Here is a 6,317-nt window from a genome sequence, read left to right as displayed (position 1 = left end):
CAGCTGCACCATCCAGCTGCCAGCTGCAGTAGAGAAGTCGGGTGTGAGGAGAAGCGACGCAAGTCCCGGGTGGACGATGAGAGCAATGTTGGGTGGGGAGGTGAGGAGCGAGGTGCTCAGTGCAGCGCTGGACCTGAAGGGCTGCTTTTCCTGCCTGTGCAGGCCTCTGGAAGAGACACTCGCGATCAGTGGCAGTGGAATAGAAATTTCTAAACTGAAAAGTGATAAAATAAACCCTTCAAATAACTTTTATCAGACGCTCTTTGTAATCTTCCTGCACTCGGAAACGTCCCCAGTTCCCTGGAAGACAATCTGGAAGACTTGACAAAATCCACAGGGTGAGACATGGCTCCTCAGGGTTTAATGAGCCCCACGGTGTATTTGGGCTGAGTTCATGAACCTCAGGTACTGAGAGGAGGCTGAAGAAACCTCCCAAGAAGTCCAAGTCAGAAACAAAGCCCCAGGTCCCTTCAGCATTAATGGGCCCACTGAGGGCTGTTACTGACAAAGCCTCCCCAGGGACTCGTTAAAGCAAGTAAGTGGAGGCTGTGATTACAGGCAGAGAAAGGCAAAATGAAGGTGTCTGATGGTGAGAAAACCCTTGGTTGGTTTGATGAAGCAGAAAGGCCAAGCCCTGACCACAGCCCTTGGAGAAGTAGAGCCTGAAATCCTGAGAATGAAAGTTCTCCTTACAGGCCTTTAGGAAGGAGGCAATGGCCATAGCCCAGGGGACAGAGACCTTTTGTTCTTTTGGGCCTTTCAGCCTTGCCAGAATCCTCAGCCATCTCTGCTGCAGGCTGTCCTTCACTGGCCCATGCCCGCACCCCTTCCCCTTCAGGCTGTCCTTCACTGGCCCATGCCCGCACCCCCTCCCCTTCAGGCTGTCCTTCACTGGCCCATGCCCGCACCCCTTCCCCTTCAGGCTGTCCTTCACTGGCCCACGCCTGCACCCTTCCCCTTCAGGCTGTTGACACCCATCTTGCTTTCCCACCTCGCTCTCACCTGGCATTTCTGTACCTTTGGTCACATCTCTGCACCCATCACTGTCTGTTCTTGAAACACAAAGTCATGGCCTGAGCCAGACTCCCTATGGGTGACCTCTTGCACCACAAGTCCACCTTTTGAGAGACATTTCTCTTTCCTAACTTGGAGTCTGAACCTTCCAAGCTGCACTTTGCAAAGGTTTGCTTCTCTTCCCACTAGCAAGAAAACCTCCGTCATCTCTGAAGCCGCATTTCAAGTAGTTGCAGGCTGCTCCTACAGTGTCAGTTCAGAAGGTGGTGTGAATATCCCTCAGCAAGGCCATCTAAAGGAGGCTTCTAGAGGAATGGGTGAGGCCATCAGCATAGAGAACTAAGTACCACGGGAGAGCAGTAGGAAAAGGGAATGGCCCGGATCGAGAACTTCTTTGCAAAATCCAAAAGGAAAGGTGGTGTCCCTGGGTGCAAGGTATCCCATGCTCTGGGGACAGGGCACCTCAACCACGCCAGGGCCGGGCTGCACTTTCCCCCCACTCCCTGCCCATGTCTCTGCTGCCTGGAGCTGTCCCTGCCAGCAGCTGCTGCTCTGTGCCCAGCTCTGCTGCCTCTCAGGGCTCCCAGAGCCCATCCCATGGGCTGTGTGCTCAGCTCTGCCCTGCACACCCCTCCCGGCAGCAGGGCTCTGCCCAGGGGCATCTCTGCCTGGGCAGGGGCTCAGGAGCAGCTCACACAAGTCCTGACAAGACGCTCGCTGCCTCCTCCAAAGCAGAGAAGTAAATTCCCAGCTCCCACTGCCCAGCCTGCCCACCAAGAGGGAAAAACATCAGAGCTCAGGATCTTTCCTTCTAAGGCAGACGGTGCCTCAGTGTCTTTCAGAAGGACCCTCTGCAAACGTGCTCAGAGCGATGTGGAGCTCTGAGCAGCCCTGACCCACCCAGCACCCTCTCCAGTGCACACAAATACTTTTCCTTTCCTGACAGGGGTTGTTCCTTCTCCCCCAACTTCTCCCCCAGCGCCATGGTGAGCTCCCGGGCAGGCTGAGTGCTTGCCCTGGCAGGCAGCAGAGTCCCTGCCCAGCACACAGGGACCCTGCTCGCAAGGGCAGCGCTGGGCACCCCTGGCTGCACACCCACATTCATACCCTGCAGCCAGCCCGTGGACAAGGGACCTGCCTTGTCCTGGCCCTCGCAGGGCGCAGAGGGAAGCCCTGCTCTGCAGCACATCCTCCTTATCTACACAGAGAAACCAAGAGAGTGCTCCTGACAGATCCCATGGACTGTCCGAGGCAGCAGCTTGAGGAGATCCCTTCAGGAACCGCAGCTGCACTGCCCTGCACCCAGAGCCTTACCATGCACAGGGCTGGGAGGGTTTCTCCTGCAGGGAGCTCTCAGCATCCTCCACTGCCAAGTGCCTTTAAGCTCTCTGAGGCTCTCAGGTCTCCCCTGGGTGCCTGCAGGCAGTGCCCCAGCCCTGCTCCTGGGCAGAGCTGTCTCTCTGCAGCGCTGCCTGCTTGCCAGCATCTGTCTGCGTCCCAGGAGCCCGGCCCAGCTCAGCAGCAGAGGCCCAGCCCAAGGTGGCTCTGCCTCTGCCCCTCTGAGGTTCATCCAGGCCTCCCTGGGGCTCCAGGGGAACCCTATGGGAAAGAGCCTGAAGCAAGCACTGATGCTCCCTCTGTCAGCTGGAGACACACTGCCTTCCTGCAGTGCCGTTTCTGTGATGAGAGACAGAGTTTGGTCTGAACATCAGCTTTTCTTAGAATTACAGAATCATTTAGACTGGAAAAGACTCTTAAGAACATTGAATCCAACCAATAACCAAACACTGTCAAGGCCACCACTGAGCCATGTCTTCAAGTGCTACACCTACATGTCTTTTAAATACCTCCATGTATATAAAAGGTCTTTTTATATACCTAAGAGGTCTTTTATATACCTCCAGGGATGGTGACACAACCACTTGTGCGGGCAGCCTGTTTCTTGTCCCATCATCAGACAGCACAGCCAGGCCAGCCCACACTGGCATCTCCTTTACCCCTGTTGAAGGATGGGATTCAGCCCAGTTAGCTGAGGCATCTCATCCTGGGATTGCAGCCCTGAGACTGGAAGGGGTCTCAGCTCCCTCCCATGAACACTACAAAACCACACGAGGTCTCACTTCCTCCGAAGGTGAAATTGTACCACTGTGTAGATGAGGTCTTCATCAGAGGAGATTGCCCCACAGAGGCAGGGGAAGCAGCAACAGCACTGTGGGAAGCACTACACGATGTCAAAGTTCCACCTGGGCAATGTCAGAAACCAAGCAGAAAGCAGCCGATCAACGCTCCCACCCAGCTGGGTTTTGGCCGCAAATTTACACAACCCAGCAGGGAGCAGCATGCATCAGTTTGAACCAGTACAGACCAATATAGGCCACTACAGCCCCAGATACTGCTGGGGGTTCAACAGCCCAGTGCTCACAGTCCCTGCCGCAGGTCTTCCCGTTTGCAGCTGTGCTCAACTCCCAATCCCTCCCAGTGCTGCCACTACCTGCTGCAGGTGCTCCCAGTCCGTCCCAGTGCTCCCAGTCCCTGCCACAGGTGCTCCTGCTCATCCCCCACACGGGCTGGGGGGATGCTGGAGGCTATGGGGGGGCTCATCCCGGTCTCTTTGGATCACAGCCCTGGAACCGCTGCTGCATGAGGTTGATCCTGGCCTCTGTTCCCTGGCGGCACAGGCCGTGCTCATCCTCAGGAGTGCACCGGAGTGGCGGAGCCTGGGAAGCTGCCTGCAGGCGCTCTGCTGCTGGGAATGGCGTAGTTTTCCTTAGGGAAAAGGATGGCGGAGACAAACCCAGACCAAGAAGCTCCGGAGACCGAAGGGCAGCACCTCCACCGCCCCATTCCCTGCTCTCCATCTCCATCAATAGCATCCAGGCAGCACGGACACCCCAAACCCACCTTGCCCTGCTTCTCCTATGGGATACAGGGTCAGAGCCACAAAAGAGAACAAAACCAGGCCCAAAAACCCCCAAAACACCCCACACCCACTTTGCCCTGCTTCTCCTATGGGATACAGGGTCAGAGCCCCTAAACACCCAAAAAGAGCCCCAAAACAACCCCAAAACACCCCAAAACCACCTTGTCCCTATTCTCCTATGGGATACAGGGTCAGAGCCTCAAACCAGCCCCAAACCAGTCCCAAAACAGCCCAAAACAGCAAAAACAAAACATCCCCAAAGCATCTCAAAACCACCCACAAACCACAACAAAAACACCCCCAAGCCAGCTTGTCCGGCTTCTCCTATGACATACAGGGTCAGAGCACCAAAACAGCACCGAAACAGCACAAAGACAGCCCTCAAACACCCCCAAAACATCCCAAAACCGCCACAAAACACACCAAAACCACCTTGTCCTACTTCTCCTATGGGATACAGTGTCAGAGCACAAAATCACCCAAAAAACACCCTAAAACACCCCTAAACCACCTTGTCCTCCTTCTCCTACGGAATACAGAGTCCAAAACGGGCCCCAAACCAACCCCAAACCAGCCCCAAAACACCCCAAAACCACCCCAAAACGACCTTGTCCTGCTTCTCCTATGGCATACAGGGTCAGAGCCCCAAAACAGCATCAAAACACACCAAAAAATCCCCCAAAACCACCTTGACCAAAAAAATCAAATCCTCAAAACACCCCAAAAACACATTGACCTGCTTCTTCTATGGAATACAGGTCATAGCCCCAAAACAAGTCCCAAAACAGACCAAAACCACACCCTAAAACCACCTTCTCCTGCTTTTAATATGGGATACAGGGCAGAGCCCCAAAACAGCATCAAAACACACCAACCCCCACCCCCCCCAAACCACCTTCTTCTGCTTCTCCTATGGTATAGAGGGTAAGAGCCCTAAACAAGCCCCAAAACAGCCACAAAACAAACTAAACACCCAAAACCACCCAAACCAAAACCAAAACCACCTTGTCCTGCTTCTCCTATGGGATACAGGGTCAGACCCCAAAACAGCCCCAAAGCAGCACAATACAGCTCAAAACCTCCACCAAACGACCCCAAAAACACTGCAAACCACTCCAAACAACCTTGTCCTGCTTCTCCTATGGGATACAGGGTTAGACACCAAAACAGCACCAAAAAAGAGTCAAAACAGCCCAAAACAATACCCAAGACACCCAAAACCACCCCAAACCTCCTTCTCATGCTTCTCCTATGGGGTACAGGGTCAGAGCCACGTAACACCCATAAACACACCAAAACCACACTAAAAACATCCCGAAACCCCAAAACCACCTTGTGCTGCTTCTCATAGGGGATACAGGGTCAGAGCCCCAAAACGGCCCCAAAAGACCCCCCAAACACGCTAAAACACACCAAAACTACCCCAAAACCACCCCAAACCCACCTTGTCTTGCTTCTCGTATGGGATACAGGGTCAGAGCCCCAAGACAGCCCCAAAACTGCTGCAAAACAGCCCAAAACAGCTCAAAACCAAAACCACACCACCCCAAAACCACCTTAAAAAACACTAAAACACCCCAAAACCACATTCTCCTGCTTCTCCTATGGGATACAGGATCAGAGTCCCCAAACAGCCCCAAAACACCTCCAAAACACCCAGAAACCATCCCAAGAACACCCCAAAACCACCACAAAATTATCTTCTCCTTCTTCTCCTATTGCATAAAGGGTCAGAGCCCCAAACCAGCCCAATACCAGTCCCAAAACTCCCTAAAACACTCCAAAACCACCTTGTCCTGCTTCTCTATGGAATACAGGGTCAGAGACCAAAACTGTTCTGAAACACCCCAAAAACACTGAAAAAAAATCCCCAAAACTCCCTAAACCACACTAAAAACACCTTGTCCTACTTCACCTATAGGATAAAGGTTCAGAGCCAGAAAATGCACCAAAACACCCCAAAACATCCCAAAACCACCCCAAAAACATCTTCTCCTGCTTCTCCTATGGGATACAGCTTCAGAGCGCCAAAACAGCCCCCCAACACACTAAAAAACTCCAAAACACCCCAAAATCACCTTGTCCTGCCTTTCCTATGGGATACAGTGTCAGAGCCCCAAAACATTGACAAAACAGCCCTAAACCACCCCCAAAACACCGCAAAACCACCTTGTCCTGCTTCTCCTCTGGGAAAGAGGTTTAAAGCCCCAAAACAGCAACGAAACACCCGAAAACACCCCAAAAACCACCTTGTCCTGCTTTTCCTATGGATTACAGGGTCAGAGAACCAAAACAGCCGCAAAACAAACCAAAATCACCCCAAACACCCCAAAACCACCCCAAAATCACCTTGTCCTGCTTATCCTATGGGATACAGGGTCAG

Source organism: Lathamus discolor, unplaced genomic scaffold (genome assembly GCF_037157495.1).
Source record: "Lathamus discolor isolate bLatDis1 unplaced genomic scaffold, bLatDis1.hap1 Scaffold_82, whole genome shotgun sequence".
Lineage (NCBI taxonomy): Eukaryota > Metazoa > Chordata > Aves > Psittaciformes > Psittacidae > Lathamus > Lathamus discolor.
This window is presented reverse-complemented; position numbering follows the sequence as displayed.